Genomic DNA, 23,335 nt, shown 5'->3' on the forward strand with positions numbered 1-23,335 from the left:
TAGGAAATATGCACATAAAAAGAAGTTGAAAAGTTGTCAAAGATACACTTCTAAAGAAGGACCAGAATGGCCCAGTTTTAAAGTGAGTTACGTTGCTCTTCAAGGAGCATGTTGTTCTTTTGGTATCTGAACTGCTAAGAAGAATCAGAAAACAAAAAGTTTCTGGTTCATTTTATGGACTTAATTCTTAAGAAAAAGGCTGTCAAAAAAGAAACTATGGACAAATATCTTTTAAAAGTATAGATTTAAAAAATTCTTAGTAAAATATCAATAAATTAAACCCAAAATATAATAAAGATCATGTCTCATGACAAAGTAAAATTTAATCTAGTAATTTGGGGTGCTTTTATATTAGGGAATCTATCAATATACTTCATTAAATCAATATTTAATGGAAAAACAAACAGTACAATCATGTAGATATATCAAGTATATTTGATAAGTTGTCATTTCTGATAAATACTTTTTATAAATTAGAAAAATAAAAAAATGTTTTGAAACATAATAAATAGTATTTGTTAGGAACCAAAAGACATAGAAACAAAACAGAGGCATTCACATTAAAATCATGAACCACACAGGGATGCCCCACACTGACAACTTTTTGTTCATTTTTCTGGAGGTTGTAACCAAAATGTCAAGAAAAATATATGTGGTATAAATATTATAAAAGATATGTCAAATGATCATTATTTATATGTCATCTGAGTTTTTCCTAGAAAATTCAAGAGGATTGTATACAGGCTACCGTAATTAACAGGATTCAGCAAGCTGGAGAAAATCAACATTTAAGAATTTCACAGCTCCCCTATTCACTGGCAATGGTCTTTTAGAAGAAAAGTATTCATAGTAACAATCCAAATGATAAAAGCCCTAGGAACAAATCGATAGGAAATATGTAAAAACTAAATAAATAAAACTATGAAATTTTACTGAAGGACCCACAAGAAGATGTAAATATACCGTGATCTCGAAGGGGAAGATGCGATAACTTCAGGGTGTCGATTTTGCCTTCTCATTATCTATGAGCTTAATGGAGACTCAGTTCAAATATCTGATCATAAAACTTTTGTATATAACAAAGTCAAATTATTAGGGCTGGATAAGTAAAACATGTGGTGTTGAGTCAATTATCTATCTGAAAAAGAAATCCCAATATCACATCATTCTTGAAAATAATTTCCAAATAGATTAGCCTTGTTAAAGTATATTGCTAATCAATGTGTCAGATACTTTCATGATTTTATCCTGTATAAATACAGGAAAATATAAAAGTATTTTTTCTTATTCTCTTTTTGAAGGTCTGCACTGGGAAGATCTTTCTAAAATCTTTCTCTTTTTTTTCTAAAAACATAAAAAACATTTAAAGAAAAAAGTACTCTATACTAAAATAAATCTAAGATGAATTAGCATTAAAATTGAAAGAGTAAAAGGAAATGTAAGCAAATATTGATTTGATTTTGAAATAAATGTTGAAACTCTAACCCCCAAAGTGATAGTATTCGGAGGTGAGGTCTTTGGGAGGTAATTCGGTTTAGATTAGGTCATGAGGATGGAGCCCCAGTGCTCCAGGAAAAGGGCTCTCACCAAGAACCCAACCTGCTGGCACCTTGATCTACTTTGATTTATAGATACAGATATCGACAAGCAGATGTGTTCACTTTTTTAAACAGTAACTGTTTTTTAATTGTTACCATTGTCAGTTTTCTTTGTAAATTAATAAACTATATTTTTTAGAGCAGCTTTAGGTTCACAACAAGTGGAGTGAAGAGTGCAGAGGGCTCCCTTATGCCCCCTGCCCTGCGCATGCACTGTCTCCCCACTACTGACATCCAGCATCACCTGGAGTACTTGTTGTTCTCAGCGTGTTCATTTTTAAGAGAGGGTCATGTTGACCCCCCAATATGCATCTGTTACCTCTTGTGGGTGTTTTGTGTGCAAAACTAATTAGGTCCATTTTAAATATATAAACCAAGGCTTCAAAAAGAGCAACTTTACCACACATTTTGCTCTTCAACCTAAATATGAATTAATGTAATGAGCTTACAAGATCAAACAAGGTTGAGAGATGACAGCACTGCATAAATTTATCTTCAAAATGATGAGGGGTTTTATCACGGTTTGCTCACCATCATCTGGGACCCTGCTGCTGTTCCTCTGTTGAGTGAAATGAAACATCTCCTTCTGGGCACAAGGTGGTTTGTAGCAACATCTGCATCCTTAGTTCCTCCTGTGATCCGATAGCACAGCCCAGGACCCAGCCTTTTCATTTCCTGAAGCCGTTTAGGATAGCTTGCCGCAGCCTTTCAGAATTGCTAACTATGATTTGATTTAGAGTAAAGCCAGGTGTGTTCTTTTGCTAGGGCGGCTGTGAAAAAGTACCACAGATTGGGTGGCTTAACAAGAGAAATGTATTTTCTCACTGTTCTGGAGCCAGAGGTCTGAGGGCAAGGTGTCAGCTGGGTTGGATTCTTCTGTGGTCTCTCCCCTTGGCTGGTAGATAGCTGTCTTCTCTCTGTGTCTTCTACATAGGCTTCACCTCTGTGTGTGTCTGCGTTCTCATCTCCTCTATTTATAAGGACCCTAGTCATATTGCACTAGGGCCCATCCCAATGACCTCATTTTAACTTAGTTAGGTCTTTAAAGACCCTGTCTCTAAATAGAGACATACTGGGGGTTCGGACTTCTGTGTTAGAGTTTTGGCAGGGCACGATCTAGCCTGTAACACAGGCATTGCTGCCTGGATGGTGGAGCCGGGGAGTAGAGAAGCCTCTGCTGCCTGTCTTGGGCTCTCCTGTCTCTCTTCTGTACTTTTGATTTGTCGCCCTGGTGTTTCTCTCTGTCAGCGCCACCCTCCAACCAGGCCAGACCATTTTGCAGAGCCCTTGTTGTTCCTCTTTCTGAAAGGCTTTCCTGGATTTCTGCTGCCTTTGGGAGCACTCTCATTTGCCTTGGGGTAACAGGGTGCCTGCTAAAGCAGAGGTTAGATGGAAGCCCCATTAAAGGACATCCTTGTCATGGTGCTGATGTCATCTTCCACAAGAAGGGCTCGCCTAAGAGCAGAGCTGCCTCATGGAGGGTTCCTGCTCGGTCAGGTGGAATAGGCTGGGAGGAGGGAAGAGCATGTACCTGACCCAGAGTGCAGAGCTGTCCTGTGGGTGGAGCAAGATCACTTTGCTTAAGGAAGGCAGGGCATTATAGGAGAGAAGGAAAGACCCTCCAAGGGGAAACACTAGGTGGTCAGGAATGGGAATTTTAACTAAAAGAGCTGTGGGTTTGGTGCCTGGCTAGACCAGAAGAGTGCCACCTATGGCTTCTAATGGCACTGCAGTCTCTGAGGCTCCACTGTTCTTGGAGAATTGAGGACCTCTTTCCAGTAAGGTGTGGGGATCCCGAAGCCACTAGTTAAAAAACATACACCCACATTTGCTCCTATGCTTAAGGAGCAAATCACACTGATCACAAAAGAATAATCGTTTTCCTCCTTGGCCTGTCTACTTCTTCAGGCTCATTTATATCATCCTCCTTTCCCTCCGCCCTGCACCCCCTCAGCGCCCTCTACTTTAAAAACATTCTGAACACGAAGATCCTTGAAATGCCTCCATGCCCTTTGCTTTTTTGCTGTGGTTTACTCTCCAACTCATCACTTTCTCTCCGCAGCCCTCCCTGACAGCCCTGTGCATCAATTGCCATTTGATTTGTTGACCTTGCCCACTGGACTGTGTGATGATTTTACTTTTATATGTCAGCTTGGCTGCACTATGGTACCCAGATATTTGATAAAACACCAGTCTAGATGTTGCTGTGAAGGTATATTTTAGATGTGACTATAATTTAAATCAGTAGCCTTTGAATAAGGAGGTGACTCTACATAATGTGGGTGGGCCTCATCCAATCAGTTGAAGGCTTTAAGAGCAGACTGAGCTCCCCTGAGGAAGAGGGAATTCTGCTGGCAGGATGCCTTCAGACTCAAGACTGCACCATTAACTCTTGTTGGAATTTCCAGGCTGCCACCCTGTTCTGCAGATTTAGGACTTTGGAGTCCCCAAAATCACACGAACCAATTCCTTAAAATAAATCTCTCTCCATACATACATCCTGTTAGTTCTGCTTCTCTGGAGAACCCTGACTGTTACGGACTGTGAAATGACCTCCTCTGTCAGAGTAGGGACAAAGGGTGAAGGTGTTGGGAAGTGAGACCAGGACCGGTCTGCAATCCAGGAAGCAAAGCAGGTGGGCTTAAAAACATTGCAAATGCTTATTGACTTCTTGACAAAATCAGGATTAATATGTAAATATCCACCAAAATGGGGCTGAAGGAAGTAGTCAGAGCATTTCAGCCATTGCTACATTTTTCTCCCTTCAAATGCATCTTAGTAATTTTGCCTTTTTTTTTTAAGCCTAAACTCCCAAAAGGGATTTAGTACATTTCTTATAAAGCATCTAACACATTCTAGGTGTTAAAGAAAAGGTTAATTCCCTTTAAAAAAGATTCTGTGCAGGAAGCTTGCTCTTTCAGTTGCATGGAGGCTGCACCTAATTTCCCCATTTATCTTCAACATTCTTCCTCCTGCCTTTGAAACTCTTTCATTTAACATTAGCATTTGATTAACCTTTTATTCAAGAGACATCTGGGTTTTGTTATGCACTATTATGCTGATTCTGACTTGTTTTTATTTCAGATGATTTCCCCGAGTAGCCACATGTGCCAGGAAGTAAGGTCTTCTTTTATGGCTAAATTTTGGCAGTGGGGCTCCGGGAAAAGCTGACCCCTCATTATGCAAAGCTTGCTCACTGTGGGGAAAACAGGACAATAGAGTGGAGATTTTATTTGGAAGCAAGTCTTGGCCATCTTCGCCTTAGATATATGCATTTTATGCAGGCTTTGAAAATTATATTTTTTCTCAATTAAAATTCATATAAAATACAGTTCAACTGAAAAGACTAACAATAAACCTGCAGTTACTATTATATGGGACTATTTGCAGCAGTTTCTGTGGATTCTGATAGTAAAAATTTTTTTTCAGGTGTCCTCTGAGGCCATGGTGCTGAGCCACGAGTGAGTCTGTGATATGCTAGGTCCTGGATGATGTGGACTATGGCCTACTTTATGGTCTGGAGGAAGGAAAATTCCACTGCTAATTCTTTAGCTTTAATGATGGGTCATGTCTGCAGGATAGACCAGATCCAGGAGCTGTACCATGTTTCAGAATTTCCTCAAAGCCTCAGCCTGAAGGTTACTACTCTCATGAGGCCTCTCTGTCCACTGTTGTCTGAAGGAGGAACTGAAAATGCAGTCTTATCAAGAATTCAAGGCTATTGAGAGACTCACGGCCTGTGTGAGCCCACTCTCTCACATGAGGCAACAACAGGGAAAATGCAGCAGGTATAATTCCTGGTAGGAACAGTCAAATGTCCACAGTGGCAATTAGGAAATGGCTTAGGAACAAATAAGAAATGCTTTCATAATTAGGATGAAAGGCATTGCCAATAACAGCATGCTGAACCTTACGGCTAGCCAAACATAAGGGGCAGTTCCAGGAGATTAGGTGAGAACTGTTAGCTACGACGTAGTCAGAGGCCAACATTGGTACCACTGAAGACCTGGGTGTTATCCTCTCTCTGACTTGTTAGTTCCATAAACCTCAGTCTCTCTGTCTAGTGGGAATAATATTCCCAAAGTGGGGACAATGATACCTTCTGGCTCATCTCACACAGTGCTGGGGGAATGAAGAGCTTTGTAAATACTCAGCTCCGTTGAGATGGTGATGGTGTGGGGATGGCCAAGAGAGGCAGGCTACCTAGATGCTACATGGATGTGTGCCAGAGATCTAAGTATCAGCCAGGACTACCAGTGGAGCCCTACACCCTGGAGATGGGAGATGGGGTTCCAGCCGTGGCACCAGCAGTGGCAACTGCGTTATCTCAGGAAAGTCACAAAATTTCTCTGAGGTTCATTGTGTTCATCTATGCCTATAAAGAGAAGCTTGAGTAAAAGCGAGGTAGATTAGTGATTTCTCTGCCTGCTGATCCTTGTCTAGGTGTGGCTGCTAATTCGATTGAGATGGGAGTAAGCAACTTGAAGGGCTTGCACCTCAAGTCTAATTGTTCTCTACCTCGTTCCTTGGCATGATGAGATAGCTATTGACTTAGTTCTTCAGCACAAGAAACTGAAGCCTTAAGGACCTGTCGAAAAATGCTCACCCTTGAAATCATATGGAAGTCTTCCCCCGACTTGACAGAGAAGTAGACAATAGACCTGGTCTAACACATAGACACTGAATGTGAGGAAGTCCAGGATCAGCGTCCCTCCTTGTGGTCCAGAGTTATTGTGCTCATTGAATTGGCCAGTTTCTGCTGGAGATTCCAAGGCTGTTTCTGTGTGCAGCCATCATGATGGAAGTGGGGTGGCAAAGTAAGATTCAAATGAGATCTCAATTTATCATGCAAATACTAGACAATACTCCACATCTCCATGAAACCTCCTTGAGGATTCACTCATCTTAAGCTCCATTGTGAATATTTTTCCCATTATAGGTCTGTCTACAGAGCTTAGTCTTCAATTATTCTCTAGTCTCTTTATCTATGTACCTCTATCAATCTATCATCTATCCATCCATCCATCCATCCATCCATCCATCCATTTAACTGTTGTAGCCTTGTCCTTTCCTGTTTGACTGTAGCATCTTGAGGGAAGGGATCAGGTTCCTATCCAGTTGCTCAGTGGGGCAGGACCTATAGATGATGCTATTAGGAAATGGATGATCAGTTAACTGGGCTAATGGGGTCTAAGTTTCTACACTTAGGTCTGACTCCCTAAAGGGACTCCCAGTTCTAACCATCCTTCAGGTAAGGCCATGTGCAGGGAAGACAAATCTTCCCTAAGAACAAGGAGAAATCAGTAACCTGAGATCTGAATAGTCATCAAATCATGGCAGCTTATCTACAAGACTCACTCAGGTTCATTCTCCCCAGTCTGTGTGATAAATAGGAAAAAGACAAAAGGTCTTACTTCATTAAAAAAAAAAGGAGCCTGGCATAACACTTTTTTCACAGCATGTATGCCCTTTCAAAGGAACTATTTCCACTAATGAGTCTCCTTTGCTTGTCCATTAGTTATTAGGCACTTCTTAGCAAAAAAGAAAGCTTTCCTTTAATTAATGTGGCTGTTCTTTAGGCCTCCTTTGGAGATTTTCTTTTTATCTTGAGCTATATGAAAAAGACGAGGATGAGGCATTACACTGGCATGAGCTTGCCTGTATTTGGCACAACAATGGTGCGCTTCCCTCTCATTTTCCTTGAGTAAGCTTGCCATAAGCTAAAGATTATATTTGGGTCAAAAGCAAGCACAGCCAATAAAAGAAACGGATGTTCCATATTTAAAGTTACATAGGAATTGGCACAAATAGCACAGGGAGAGCCACTCCCAACCGCCTCCCTCTCCTTCAAATCCTTGGATATTACAGGATGATAGGTAGATCGATAGATCTTTTTAAAACCCTTAACTGCATTGGAAAACAAGATAGAATCCCCTTGGTAGAATAAATACCATGAGAAATTTCTGAAAGACAAAGTCACAGTAATAGAGAATATTATTAAGCAGGAGAGTACTGTTATGGGCGGTGTACATGGCCCTTGAAAGCTCAAAGTCTGCAAATCGATATAAGATTAGGGTGGTATCCAAGGGCAGTTGTCAAGTGGTTTATTGGGGCATCATAGTAACAATAACCAGGTCAGATAACAGAGCGTTGTCCTGCAATTCCCAGAGAAAGCCTTTGTTCACACGCAGAAGCAGTACACGTGGGAGTCAGGTGAGAGAGGCAGGGCAATGTCCAGGGGTTCAGAGACATCCTCATTCCTACAAGAAAAATATCCTTAAATGCCTAAATATCCTGCTTGCTGCAATTGCTTGGCTAACAGATACAGCATGCATGGAGATTCACAGCCACCAACAGGGAGCAGCCAATATAAAGACGAATATGTGATAAGAGGCTGTCTGAAGATAACAAGACATTCCAGCTCTAAGGGGGCAGATTAATTAGAATAAAGAAAAACCATTGCATATGGTCACTTACATGCCTAGACTAACCGCCCTGATCGGGTAGAAAAAGTGGGTGAGAGGTCTTTTGAGACATTCTCAGCATCATCTTGGGAATGCCGGTATCATAGCAAAGGTTGGAACTAGTTTTGAAAAGCACCCAAATTTGGGATCCTGTCTTTACTGAGGGTTGCCCCCAAGAGGACAGAAGCACCTGACTTCAAAGTTCATTGGCTTTCCTTCTGGCCTCCACTCTTAATCAGGGACAGGAGAAGTGTTCAGATAAGAAGGGAGGTTCAGGAGGGTTGAAACTAGGTGAGGGGCCCTTGCAGGTATGGGAGAATTCTAATTTCATTTCAGTTAGGAGGATAAAGAGGTTCCTCCAGTATCTGCCTAATAGACAGGTAGTCAACATGGGTGGTAAATCAACTGAGAAGGAGCATTACCACACCCAGTTTGACCCAAATAGAGAGACTTGATGTTGAACTTTACCAGATCCACCTTGCATTCAACTAAAATATTTTTTAAAAAGATATAAAGGAAGTCTCCAGGGAAAAGAGGGAGAAGGCAAAGATGACAGAGTATCAGATTTGATTCCAAGTTGTATTTATATCACTTGCTTGCTGTTGAGCAAGTTAAAGTGCACTGCGTAGAGGGGAATAAACCAGTGAGGTTACTGAAAAGCAAACCAGAATAATTTATTTTTGCAGGAGACACAGGGTCCTCAAACTATCGATGTGGGAGCTTATCATTTGCTATACTTTACTTGCAAATATACTTATTTGAACAGCTAGAAAGCCTGATGAGATATGGGGAGTGGAAATTAATTACTTGGGCATTATTTTGATCTTAAACACCTGGCACTAGGTATACCTCATTATCACTTCCTGAAGGGAGAAATAAAAGGAGAATCTTCCATTTATTAAGATATATCTAATAGATGCTGGAGTATTTTCCTAGCCAAAGAATTCTGGAGCAAAGCCACCTACTTATTAAATATGTCCCATGATATTGAGGTATAGTCCCCTATGAGTTTAATAACTCGTTATTCTGTTCCATTGCATGCTGTGCTAGGGTGCAGCAGATGTGGCACTGAGCCTGCTGGTCTACAGTAATAGGTGACCACTGATACTTGGAAAATTGGAGATCAAATGTCTCTACAGTTGGGAAGTGAGTCCATCCCAAAGTGGGATAAAATTAAATGGGGACAAGGCATAATTCATAATGGCAGCAGTGAACTTCCTCTAGGTGACTCTGAGGATAAGAGGAAGACTCTGCCACACCTTCTGAAGCATGAAGAACCCATGTCCAGTATCTATGTAGCATCATTTTGGGATGAAGCCTAACCTTCAGTCCAGGGTCAAAGCACAGCTCTGACCCATCAATTCCGTTTCTGTTGGCAGTCCTAAAGGAGCAATTGCTCATGTGCACAAAGGGACATGCAGTGTCGTTTATGTAGTGAAAAGTTTGAAACAACTTATATTAATAAAGAAGGAAATCCTGTCATATGTTACAACATGGATGAATGGATGAGCTGTGAGGACATTATGCTAAGTAAAATAAACCAATTACAGAAGGAAAATACTGCATGACTCCACTTACATGAGATTTCTGAAGAAGCCAAACTCATAGAAGCAGAAAGTATAATGATGGTTGTCAGGGACTTGGTGAAGGGAGAAGTGGAAAGTTGCTGTTCAATGAGTAAAGAGTTTAAGTCATGCAAGATGAAAAAGTTCTAGAGATGTGTTTATAGCTAACAACACTGTGCTGAATGCTAAAGAATTTGTTGATGTGGGAGACTTCATGGAATGGGTTATTTATCACATAACAACAACAACAAAAAAACTGGTTTAGCTGAACTGGGAAGCTGGAATGTAAGTACACATCAAGGGAGAAGCCAATGAGCTGTGAGCTGACTTAAACTGTGGCATCCAAGAAAAACTCAAAAATCAAAGGCACCAGCTACATCAAAGGTGAGGAAAGGCGTGGAAAACTGGTACAAAGAGCAATTAAGGTTACTATTTGGGAACCTGAACCAGAAGTCTCTGTATGGGAGACAACAAACACACAAAGGGTTGGGGATAGGTATTATATTAAAAGTGGAGATTAATTAAAATGGTCTCACCACTGTACTATAACCTTCCTTTCTCATGATTAGATCCCAAAGTGCAAGCAGCCAGACTTTTCTCTCCAGGCTGGATGGGGGTGCATTCCTCTTTGGAAAACTGACATGCTCATTAGATAAGACCTGCTGTTATTTGGGGTTTCCCCTAAAAGGGCTGTTTCTTCATTCAGTCAAATTGAGGTTCAAATCAATTTTTAAAAATGAATGGACAGCTAGGGATAATCAGGCATTTGAGAAAATACTCAAATAAAAGTGTAACCAAATAAATGCTAACTAAAACCATAAAATAGTGAATTCAGAGGGAAGAAAAAAAATGCAAGGAGTAGAACAAAAGTTTACATGAACTAAGAGGAACACCCTGCAGAAGATAGAATTTACACCAATGAAACATGAGCATGATGCTATATAAAGGAACAAGAAAAAGAAAGATTTCTCCAAATCTCCTCCAAAAAGTGGAACAAAGAGGCACAAAAAATATGGACAGCAAACAAGGAAAAATAAGAATACTTTAAGATCAATCCTATAATTTGGCCAACAGCTAACTGATAGGTCTCTGGAAAAGAGAGCACAGGGAAAGAAGTTATCAAAATAATAATACACGAAAATGTCTCAGAAGTGAAGGGCACATAGCTTTAGACTGAAGGGGTCACCAAGAGTCAGCCGCAATGAGTGGAGAAGAACCTCCACTAGGGAATATAACAGTGAAAGTTTAGAACACAGGAATAAGAAGAAGACCGTATGAGAGAGAAAGAGAGAAAGAGAGAGAGAGAGAGAGAGGGCGAGGGCGAGAAATAAAAGGGCAGGAATCAGAATAATCATCAGGTCTTTCAATGGCACTATTGTAAGCAAAGATAATGGAGCAACATTTCCAAAATTTGAAGAGATGTTTATTTACAACTTAATTTATAACCAGCCAAACTATCAACTAAGTTGAAGGTAGAAAAAAAGTCTTAAAAATATCATGTCTTATGGGGGACAGTCTCTGTCAGAATAACAGAGTAAACTGAGGAAAAGAAATGTAACAGATTTAATGCAATCCCTATCAAATTACCCAAGACATTTTTCACAGAACTAGAACAAACAATACTAAAATTTATATGGAATCACAAAAGATCCACAATTGCCATGGCAATATTGAAGAAAAAGAATGAAGCTGGAGGAACAACCCTCCCAGACTTCAGACAATACTACAATGTGGTATCAGCATAAAAACAGACATATGGATTAATGGAAGAGAATAGAGAGCCCAGAAATAAACCCAGAGACCTATGATCAATTAATCTTTGACAAAGGAGGCAAGAATATACAATGGAGAAAATATAGTCTCTCCAGCAAGTGGTGTTGGGAAAACTGGACAGCAGCATGTAAATCAATGAAGCTAGAACACTCCCTCAGACCATACACAAAAATAAACTCAAAATGGATCAAAGACTTAAATATAAGAGAAGACATGATAAATCTCCTGGAAGAAAACATAGGCAAAACACTCTCTGAAGTAAATCTTAGGAATATTCTCCAAGGCAGTCTACACAGACAATAGAAAAAAGAGCAAAAATAAACAAATGGGACCTGATTAAACTTGCAAGCTTTTGCATAGCAAAGGAAACCGTAAGCAAAACAAAAAGACAACCTATGGAATGGGAGAAAATATTTGCAAAAGATGTGACTGACAAAGGCTTAATTTCCAGAATATATAAACAGCTCATACAACTTAATAACAAAAAAAACAAGCAACCCAATCTAAAAATGGGCAGAAGACCTAAACAAGCAATTCTCCAATAAAGAGTTACAAATGGCCAATAGGTACATGAAAACATGCTCAATATCACTAATTGTCAGAGAAATGCAAATCAAAACTACAATGAGGTATCAACACCTCACACCAGTCAGAATGGCCATCATTAAAAAGTCCACAAATGATAAATGCTGGAGAGGCTGTGGAGAAAAGGAAATCCTCCTACACTGCTAGTGGGAAGGCAGTTTGGTGCAGCCATTATGGAAAACAATATGGATATTCCTCAAAAGTCTAAAAACAGACTTATCATATGATCCAGCAATCCCACTTCTGAGTATATATCGAGAGGGAATTCTAATGTGAAAAGATACATGCACCCCAATGTTCATAGCAGCACTATATACAATAGCCAAGACATGGAGGCAACCTTAATGTCCATCAACAGATGATTGGATAAAGAAACCATGGTATATTTATAAAACAAAATACTACTCAGTCATAAAAAGAAAAATGCCATTTGCAGCAATATGGATGGATCTGGAGATTGTCATTCTAAGTGAAGTAAGTCAGAAAGAGAAAGAAAAATACCATAAGATATAACTCATACGTGGAATCTAAAAAAAAAAAAAAAAGCCAGACGAACTTATTTACAAAACAGAAACAGGCTTACAGACATAGAAAACAAACTTATGGTTACCAGGGTGGGGAAGGAGGAAAGAAGGGATAAATCAGGAGTTTGAGATTCGCAGATACTAACCACTATATATAAAATAGATAAACAACAAGTTTATACTGTATAGCACAGGAAACTATATTCAATATCTTGTAACTTATGATGAAAAAGAATATGAAAACAGGAATATGTATGTTCACATACGACCGAAGCATTTTGCTGTACACCAGAAATTGACACAACATTGTAAACTGATTTTATGTCAACAAAATTATACATATATATTTAAAAGACGAAAGCCAGTAGACTACATTTGAAATGAAAAAGCCAGCACATTTCGGCATACATATATTATTTTAAAATGTGCAGTTCACCCGAGGAGCAGTTACAGTATTGATGGATAATGCCTCTGAGAGGCTAGGACTTGGAAGTGGTGGGGCAGAAGATTGCCATCTTTAATGTTAAATCTTGAATTTAATTTTAAAAATGGTATTATTTTGGCAAGATTGCAGTGAAAATAAAATCACCTACTCAACTAAACGTGATGTGTTCATGACATATGTGTAACATTGTTAAAGGACAACAGTGAATAAAATTTCACTGTAATTTTCAGAAATCGGTATCAGTCACTTTGTAATTATACACTACAGAATAAAATATTACTAATCATGGCTATCCTCTTTTGATCGCCGACCTTAGCATTATCTCATTTAATGCTCCCATCAACCCTTGGGATAGGTGCTATTAATATTAATCACATTTCATAGATGAGGTTACTAGAAGATAAATAACTTATGTAAATTTATGCACTTGGAAAATTAAATGGTGGACATGAGATTAAAATCTGAATCTACCAAAGCTCATAAACAAGTCTACACTCCAGACTAGGAGGTTACAGGAACTCGGAGAGTAGCGAGAGGTCAGGATTCATCCTCTTTTTCCAGACCAAGTGTCCTAGCAGACGGCAAGTTCCCTCGTACTTCAGAGAAAATTGAAATCCAATGTAATTTGCTACTTGATAAGGCACGGTTTGCATTTTAAAAAATAATTTTGAGGTTCTTTTAAATTCACTTCCTACACATTTTTTATCAGGTTATTTTTAGATTTTTTGGCATGAAACTTAAAATGCTGCCCTGAATCTCTGTGAACAATAACAACACCTCACAGTTCTCAGAAACCTTTTGTCAATCATCTTATATGATTGCCACAGTAACACCATGAAATGAGCAGAGTCGATGTCACTCATCATGTCACAGATGGGGGACTGAGGACCATAAAAGCGAAGTGGTTTTCTGTAACCCACACCGACCATGAAAGACAGGAGCTGTGATTAGAATTCACCGCTCCTGATTCTTCCTTCAACACTCTTCCCACCACACGTGTAGCTTCTTGTGTGGCCTCTCACGTGGTACCTACTGACGTCTCTGCCCTCAAAGGGCCATTTTGCTTTTGTCTCACACCAAAGTTCATGCTTTGGAGAAACCCACCTCTTTCAGATCTTATTCAAATTCATTAATTTCTTACACTTGAATAAACCTGAACAAGGACTGGACTCTTCTATAAGGAAAATCATTTTCCTTTGGCTTCCCAATCTTGAGATGGTACTTAAAATATGCACAAGATAAAATTTGGTAGCAACCCCTAATGCTTATACCTCCAATATACACACAAAACTAAGGCAAGTTTACAAGTTAAATATAGACAGCATCACAAATATAATAATATCTGAAGAAATAACCCTGACTAAAAGGCCTTGCAGATATGCTATAGGCAACCGGGGTGTAGTGTCTCAGTGATCAGCCTGTCTGTGCATTGCAGCATGCTCCACTCCTGATTCAATTCTCCACCTTTCATCCCCATCTCAATGGTGGGAAAATTGATTATCCATTGCTGCACAATAAACTACTCTAAAAGTTAGTGCCTTGAATCAACTATTTTTATTTGGCTCAAGATTTCGTGGGTCAGAAATTCAGAAGAGACATGGCTGGGTGGTTTGTCTCCAGGAAGCAGCCAGTGGAGTGGCTACTGGGGCTGAAAGATCTACTTCTAAGATGGCGTCTTCATTCGCGCGTTTGGTATCTGGGTGCACTTTGGCATTTCTCTCTCTCATCGTGGCATATTGGCCTCTCCAACTGGCTTGACCTTCTAATAGCAAGGTGTTTTCAGGGTAGTCACATTTTCTACGTTGGGTTCCAAGAGTTAAGAGTGGAAGCTACTGGTCAGCTAAGGGATATACCAAGAATTGGCACAGCATCACTCCTACCACATTCTACTGCACAAAAAGTCACAAGCCTGCTCAGATTCAAGGGACGGAGAAATAGACTCTACTTTTCGATAGAGGAGGGACCGGGTCACATTGTAGAAGAGCACACATGACATGGGAGATGTTCCAGACATCTTAGCAAAATTCAAGTTCCCCAGTTTGACACAAATGCCCCATCCTTTCTCGTTAGGCAGAGATTGCATAGCAGTAACTACTGACAATACACTTATAGACATGAGTGCTGAGCTTATAGAAAATCCTCAGTCCCAAGGAATCACCCATAAGATTAGAATGTGCTTTTATTCATATTTTTATTATTGAATTAAAAAACACACTGTATAAGGGCCTTCTGCTATTCCTCATAGCCAGTTTGTCTCTCCTTCCCGAGCACATGGGAGTGCTAGACTTCTCAGCTTCTTCACATTGAGTCATGCATTGTATCTCTTTCTGGCCAATGGATGAGAAGAAGTGATGTGTGTTATTTTCAAAATAAGGCATTTAAGAGTGAGTTGAACTCATCATGTTTCCTTTTCCCCTTTTCTTCTAGTGCCTTGGAAGCCATGTCAGGATGGTGGCATCTCAAGATGGTGGAATATTCAACAGCGGTTGAAATATTACTGAAAGATTGTGTTAATAGAGCCCCCACAGACCCATGCTGGTCAAGTAGCATGAGTGAACAGTACACATTTGTATATCAAACCAATGGGACTTGGGAGTTAATTTATTAATGCAACATAATCTAGCTTATCTTATTAATATTTTTATTATTCACAAAATTCTTGTAGAAAATGTAAGGACCCTCAATGTAATACTGTGTGAAGAATACTGTTTTAATTCACAAGAAGGGTTTTCATGGAGTAGAGGCAGGCACAGAGATTAAGCAGAAAATTAAGTGGGAGATAATGCAAAAGAAGTAGATGATACTGTCACCTTTTCTGCTCTGACAAAAGTTATAATGTATACTTTCAAAAATGAAGTCACTCTTACAACCTTGAAATCTTAGGCATTATTTGTAGAAACTGTGATTCCATGACAGAGATGAAAATTAAGGTAATTTATTTCAGACATTTGGACTGCCATTGTTATTTAATGATACTGATGGTAAAATAGAGGTAATTAGTGAAGGTTAAGTGACTTGCCCATGTCACGAAGAATAGATGGTAGAGAAATTTTCTTGAGTGCTGAGAGAAGTCAAATAATATATTTCAGCCATGGAGAATAGGAATGGAGGATTCCTCACCTGAATTAGTCTATTTCTGAGATGACTTACTCATTAAAAAGGAATCACCTTATTAAGTTTCAGAAAAACTTGATTTGGTTCACACTTGAGTGCCACCTGGTACTCTCATGATTAGTGTTGATGATTACTCATTGATTCTGGTTCTTTGATTAAAATTTTTCATGATTAAACATCAACCAGTTGCAGATGTGTGGACAAATTATCAACTGAATTCAAATTACCTCTAAAGACCAGACTGAAAACTGGTTGGTCTGGTGATTTTGGTCATGTGAATGGCTGAATTAGACTGCTCCATGGCAGAAAAACCTGATTGCTCAGACAGCAGTGTACACAAACAAATCAACTAGATTCAGAGTGACGGAGTTAAGCTATATAAACCCAGTCTTCAAATAGCCTCCCTGGCGAGACACTGTTCTTCATTTAACCTGAATTATGTTTTTGGGGCTTTGGGTACTTTATAATTTCCTGTCAATTTTGGGTCAGTGTGAGATACTCCTTAGAATCTATATTAATAGATTTATATCATCCTTGACAAAGGGTTTGGAGCTTTGTCATTTTTTTTTTTTGCTCTATTCAACATTTTTATTAAGAACTGGTACAGGATATTGATATTGATCAAAATCAGTGATGACAGGAAGTTAAGAAGGAGATGGAATCAGGATCCAACAAAATCTTGACAGGTCATAATAAACTCTAGCAAGACAGTAAGTTCAAAAATTAAACCCAAGTCCTTGCTTTAGGACCAATCTCCCAATCTTCCAAGGATGGATTGTTTTGCAGCATATTTAGGAAGAAACTAGAAGTTTTGACTAGTTTTAGGGTCATCATTAGTCATCAATAAGATCTATGACCTCCAGAGGAAGCTAGAGTGACCCTATGGTGTGTTCATAGAAGAACAACTTTCAAGACCTGAAAAGTGAGACTCTGGTGCTACTCAAATCACCAGAATGTAGCCGGATCGTGCATTTGGTCCTCAGACAGTGTTCAGAGATGTGTGAGGAGGACAGCAGTTAAAATAAGCACCACATTCAACTAAAATACCTGAAAGAACCAGGAAAGTTTACTCTGAAGAAGGTCTAGGTGGCATGATAACTATCTTCGAATGTGTGAAGGGTTCTCACGTGGTAGAATCATTTGGCCCCGGAAAGCAGAAACTGGATAGTGTTCCAAGGTTTTAAGGTGGTAGCTTTGGGATTGCCTTAAGGTAGTCCTTTTATGTGGACCACCTTTGCAAACTGTGAAGCCAGGGGCTAGTCATAGAGGTGTCTTGCCAGGTGCTGAGTCATCCTGCTTTGGGTGGTTGAAGAGGAGGGATTGCAGAATGGCATCCCATGGACAAATTTGTTCTGTAGACGTATTTTCTTTAGTGTTCTCAGGTGTTAAGAAGTTTTGTTCGATTTAGTCACTAATATTTTTAAGGAGCACAAAGATTTTGTCCAAAGGTTGGTATTTTCTTGGAAAATTATGATACCCGGCAACCACGTCATTTGAGGAGGAAGTTCTGCTTCCTCCTTTTGACAAGTCTGTCTTCTCTGGTTCTCCAGAGTCCCTACCACTCCCTGTTGCATTCCCCACCTCGAGGCAGAAGAAAACGTTGTCATTTGTCCTCTTGCTTGAATTACAGCATTGCTTACGCCCGACCCACCTCAGCTGGTAACTTATTTGCCTGGCGCCTCTGAGTGTTGTGTTTGTGATCCTGGTCTGACACACTGATTGGGTGGAGAACAGGACTTAGTTAGAAATCACTGGCTTTCAGAATTTTTTCATTAGTTGGAATAACTCCTCTTCTTCACACCCACCTTGCCAAATGAAATCCCAATTTATAAAACGATATAGAGAACCTGTTATCTCTGAAGTAGATGAAAACCCTCTACCTTATCACCTAGCGTTTCCCTTGAGGCAAGAAGTGGAATTTTACGGCTCTGGTGAACTGACTCAAACAAGACACAATGTGAAATTCTATTGTAAAAGATGGGGATGCTAACATAAATGGTAGTTCTTCCACTTTATTGATTTAAAGAAAATCCCCATTGCTCAGACGAAAATAGAGATATTTAAAGGAAGGATCACAAAATAGTGGAAAATGTGGATTTTAGTTCTGGTTTTCACATTAGCCAGTTGGAGGGACTTCAGGCTTGCTTCTGGAATCTCAGATATCAAGGCCCCCTAAGGGACATTTTGGAGACTAACCTGTCTACACTCCTCACTGTATAGTTAAGGAAACTGAAGGCTGGGAGATAAATTGGTTTGTTCAGGGAAACATGGTTAATTGGTGTCAGAACTGGTGTTAGGACCCAAGAATGACCTCAAGCCGCACTCCCTCCTTCGTGCTCCTGTTCTCCCCAGTAGGCACTTACTTGAGTGTGTTCCACACAATACATCTGAATCACGTTGGTTTTCTTCTCCTGTTCTCTGGGAGGGCTTTTGCCTGTCATTTCTCAGAGGTGTCCTTGCAAACTAACATCCATCAAACAATTCTTTACATAGGGTGGGCTGCTCTTCCTTCTCAAGGGGAATGGAAAATGGAAAGTTGCTTTGTCGTCCCTGTTTTCTCTCAGGCAGTTAGTTCTTTATTGCTAAATGGGACATGCTTGCCACAGAGAAGATGGAAAACACAGCATTTTCAGTACAGATAATGGGAAACCAATTAAATAAACTCCAGCAGCTGGATTGTTATTCAGACATGAATCTTTTTTGTCCAGATGCCTTTTACTCCTTTCTAGACCTGGCTTCCGTTGTATCCTCTCCTCAACCCACAAGGGTTTGAAACTACTGGAAATGGTAGGAATTCAATTCCACTCATCTTCAAAATTCCCTTGGCTTGGATTTAAGAGCACAAAGCTTGTTTATAGATGAAGATGTGATCACAAACATGTCAATGGACATCATAAAAGGAAAATGACTAAGCCAATTTAAAAATACCCGAAGAGAGTTCTGGAGTATTTTTTTTTTTTTAAATCTTTCTGAGGCTCATCCAACCCAAACATAACTTTGTCTCATAAAACAGTAGGAAATCAGTAGCCGGAGAGACATATCTATTTTAACCATTTGTTTATGTGCTCGTTAAGGAACATTGATAGCCTCCTTCAGCTAAGCATTGAATGAAATTCATTTTGGAGCAGTGGTTTAAGGAGTGAGAAATTACTTTCTCGATATATTTTAAACCTTAACAGGAAATTATTTGAGGAATTCTATCTTTCTGAAATCCATGAAAATGTGGTCAAGGCTGAATCAATACAGCTTGGATTCTTATATTTCTTAATTGGAGATTAAGGTTCTTTCCTTTGGGTTTACAAACTTGGTCCTTCTCACAGCTTTCATAGTTCCTTAAAATTAAAAAGAAGTGCCCAACTCAGATTCTCCCCTTGCCATGACAAACAGAGGCTGTTTCCTGGTGACTTTGCCTAGCAGCTCACAGAACTGGGTCTTGACTCTGAGATATTGTCTCATTGGGCCTGAGGTTTTAGGAGCTTGGTTCTTAATCCATTCTGAATCAAATATGACTCCCTGCTCTGAAATACACCACCCAGCCCAGATCCAGCAGTGTCTGGTGAAGATAAAATTCATGCCACCATTTTTATTTCGTAAGCTCATGTGTGCACCATGAATTTCAATACTACTTTAGAAAAAACAGGTTAGAGAGGGAAAAACTGAAAAATGATATTCTATTGATATCTCTAAGTGATTCTTTCAAGAAATAATCACAGGGATGGCCAAGTTACTCTGGTAAAATGTGAGTGAGATAGGACACATTGACTAGATTAGTCTTTGCCTGACTTCTGATCCTCTTCCTATAATATTTGTCACTTCTCTGTCTCCTTTGCTGGTTCCTCATCATTTTACAGACTTCTAAATTTTAGAATGCCCTAGGGTTTAGTCCCACGCAGCTTGTCTTCTCTATTTGGACTCATTTCTTAGATAATTTCGACTAGTCTCATGGCACTGAATGTTACCAATAAGTGAGTGACTCACAATTTGTTTTCAACTCCAACCTCTATCCTAAACTTTAAAACCTACTTGCTTATTTTACTTCTCCACTTGGATACTCAATGCAACCCTCAAATGTTAACATGCTCAAACTAATCTCTTTATTTCCTTCCCACTTCCAATCTACTTATTTTCCTCCCATCTGCGCATCTACATAAATGCTACCTCCACGCACTAGTGACTCAGGTCAACAACTTTGGAGTTAGCTTTGCCTTCTCTCCTTCTCTCTCATTCCTTATCTAATCCATCAGCAAACGAATCAATAAATTTGAAGACTCTATCTTCACAAAATATCCCTAAATCAGACTTGTTTCTCATCACCTCCACCAACTTCCACCTGATCTAAGCCACCACTGTTTCTCTTCTGAAATGTTGCAGTTACCTTCCACCGATCTCCCTGATTTCCAGTGTGCAGCCCCTCTGCCCTGTCCATAGTCTATAGTTTACTCTAAAGCAGAGAAATCTCATCTCGTTCAGAGTCAATCCAAAGCCCTTACCCTGACCTATAATATCCTCTGTCGTCTTGCTTCCTTGCTGACCTCATTTCTTTCCCTGTTCTCCTCTGCTGACATCTTCCCAGCCTTACTGGCATTCTTGCTGTTCATAGAACACATCAAGTGTGCCCTGGACACAAGGCCTTCACCTTTGCTGGCTCCTCTGCCAAGGAGAATGGCCCTTCTCCAGATAGTCACATGGATACCTTCCTTACCTCTTTCAGGTGTATATTTAAATGTCACCTTACCAGGGTAGCCAACCCTGGATGCTTTTTATAAAATAGTAGCACATCTCCCCTGGCACTCCCTTTTCCTCACAAGTTGCTCTGTTCATCCTCATAACACATTCACCATCAGTCATGTAATTGCTTTATTCATCCGGGTTTTGTCTGCTCCTTCCTCCCCACCACTATATAAACTTCATGGGAGGAGTACTTTGCTTTGTTCCCTCTTGTGTCCCAGTGTTTAGAATGGTGTTCAGCATGTAGGTGAGCTCAGTAAATACTTGCTGGATGAATAAGTGGTTCGCTAGCAAGCAACTAGATAATGGAGTTGTATTGTGAGTTTAATAAGCAAACACAGAATGCTCATTTTTAGAAGGTATAATAGAGACATTTTAGATATTTAAAGACATTTCTTTTTGCATCTTGGGAAGGCTGGGGAAGAAATGAGGTAAGGCAAGTCAGGAGAAATTTGCCTTAAAAACACTGAAGATTTTGCCAGCAAGTCCTTAAAGTTTGCCAGCTCACCATCTGAACTATAAAGATGACACAGAAGCACTTTCTTCCTTCTGTGTTGCTTTTCTCTGCACTGAGGCTTGTTAGAATTCTACTAAAGGAAGTTAAAACTCCTTAGAGATCTCTGGGCTTGCTGGAATGCTGTCTTCCAGAGAGTACCTCCTTATCTTTCCTGGTATGCATTGGCAGTGTGATCAGAAGCAATCATTTAAAATGGGCTCACAACATCTAGGAAAAAACCTGGCTTACTCCTTAGCAGCTTTCTCTGTGCTTTCCTGAATCCATAGTAAACACTTCCCACCTGTTCCTCACAAATAGTTAATTATAGGACTAGTGGTAGCTCTTTGAAGCAGGAAGCCAGGCACATCTGCAGCACTCAGAGGAGATACAGAAAGTCCTCCCTACTGCGTAATAAAACCAGCAGATTAGAGCAGATCAGCTTTTCACACAGGTTGGAGCATCACTGAAGACATCTCTCCCCTGCTTCTTCCCCTGACACATTTCTCCTTCTCCAGATGCTGTCAAGTCACTCTCAAAAACGTATGCCCCATGAAGACTTACACCTGCTGAGCCCACCTTTTAATGAGGTGTCTAGAAAATGAATTTGGTCACCAGCTGGGAAGCCAAGTCAGAATCAGCTCCATGTGGGTTTCTCAGCTTTGGGCTGTGAGCCTATGGATTCACGTTTCCTTCTGAGCCAAATGCAATCCCAGCAGGAGGCAGTGAGGGGAACCTGGGCTGCCTAGAGAAAGCTGCTGTCCCAGGAGGCATGCCAACTCCTCCAGAAAGGTCCAGGCTCAGGGCAACGTTTTGACTCCCATGGTGTCCAGACCCTGATGTTACTTACGTGGTTATGTTATATATCACACGGTAAAAGGAACTCTGTTGATGTAATCAAGGAACTAATCTATTAAGGTCAAGAGAGGAAGAATATGCTGGTTATCTGGGTGAGTCCAATAGAGTCACAGGAGCCCTTAAGCAGAGGAGGAAGCAGAGGGATGTGAAGCAGTAGAAGGATTTGATGTATGTTGTTGGCTTGGAGACAGAGGGAGCCATGTGAGATGAAACTAACACCACGTTCCTAGAAGCATCTTTTATACATGCAACTCCCCTTCTCATAGTCTGTTTCCAGGAAATCCAAGCTAAGATACCATCTTTGTTTACTTTTTTTGTAGAGAAATCACCCTTAATGATAGAGTTCTGAAGTGTGTAAAGTGTAAACTATGCATGATCAAAATTAACTTTGAATATTTCTTAGGAAAGTTAGAAATCGATATATACTGTGTCTCAATACATCACAAGAATGTGGAATTTCCTTCCGCAAGGAATCTGGTCCCGTCTCATTGTTCACACAGCAGACGAACAAGTTGGCTTGTGCTTAGGAAATATTTTGCATCAAAAGTATTATCTTTAAATGCTAGAGTCTCTCACCCAGGGAGGCGAAAGTCTCCCACCGTGAGTCAGGAGGGAAAGAGGCCAGCTGCATTCCCACGTATTCACAACCACTGCAGGGCACTCTGGCTGAGCAGAATGGTGGGCAGAAAGGCCCACCTTTTTATTACTTCCTCCTCCTTTTTTACATTTCCATTTATAGCTGAGTTTGTTGAATTTGTGTAAGTCACATAAACTAATGATGCAACTTCATTTTTCCCCACTACTCTATTTTTGATTTAGGAAATCCAATTATTAATGAGTGAGAATTTTTTTTAAAGAATCACAAATTTATAAGCAATATCAACCCTCATGTAGCTATTTATTTAAATCAGAACTGGTATTGAGAGGAGGCCTGAGTTTCATTATTTTTTCCCCCATCAATGATGGTTGTGTGACCCCAGAGAAGTTACTTACCCTCTCTGAGTCTATTTTTTTCTCAATGGTTAAATTATATTTTAAAGCTTCAAGGAAAAGAGCTGAATCAGTGCTTCCTTTGTTCTACCATTCTCTCTGCACAAGGAGCAGGGAAAATTAATTTATGAAATCTAAGTCAGTGCAGCGCGAGGACCCCTTACAAACTATGGAATGTTCAGAAGTCACAAGCCGCCC

General features: G+C 39.9%; 1 protein-coding gene across 2 annotated transcripts in view; it reads right to left on the reverse strand.

Annotated features, from left to right (window-relative positions):
• The window catches only part of PCSK2 (proprotein convertase subtilisin/kexin type 2), a 218,266-nt gene that overhangs the window by 163,875 nt on the left and 31,056 nt on the right, over nucleotides 1-23,335 (reverse strand). The gene's annotated exons all lie outside the window — the stretch shown is intronic.

Source organism: Vicugna pacos, chromosome 19 (genome assembly GCF_048564905.1).
Source record: "Vicugna pacos chromosome 19, VicPac4, whole genome shotgun sequence".
NCBI classification, from domain to species: Eukaryota; Metazoa; Chordata; class Mammalia; order Artiodactyla; family Camelidae; genus Vicugna; species Vicugna pacos.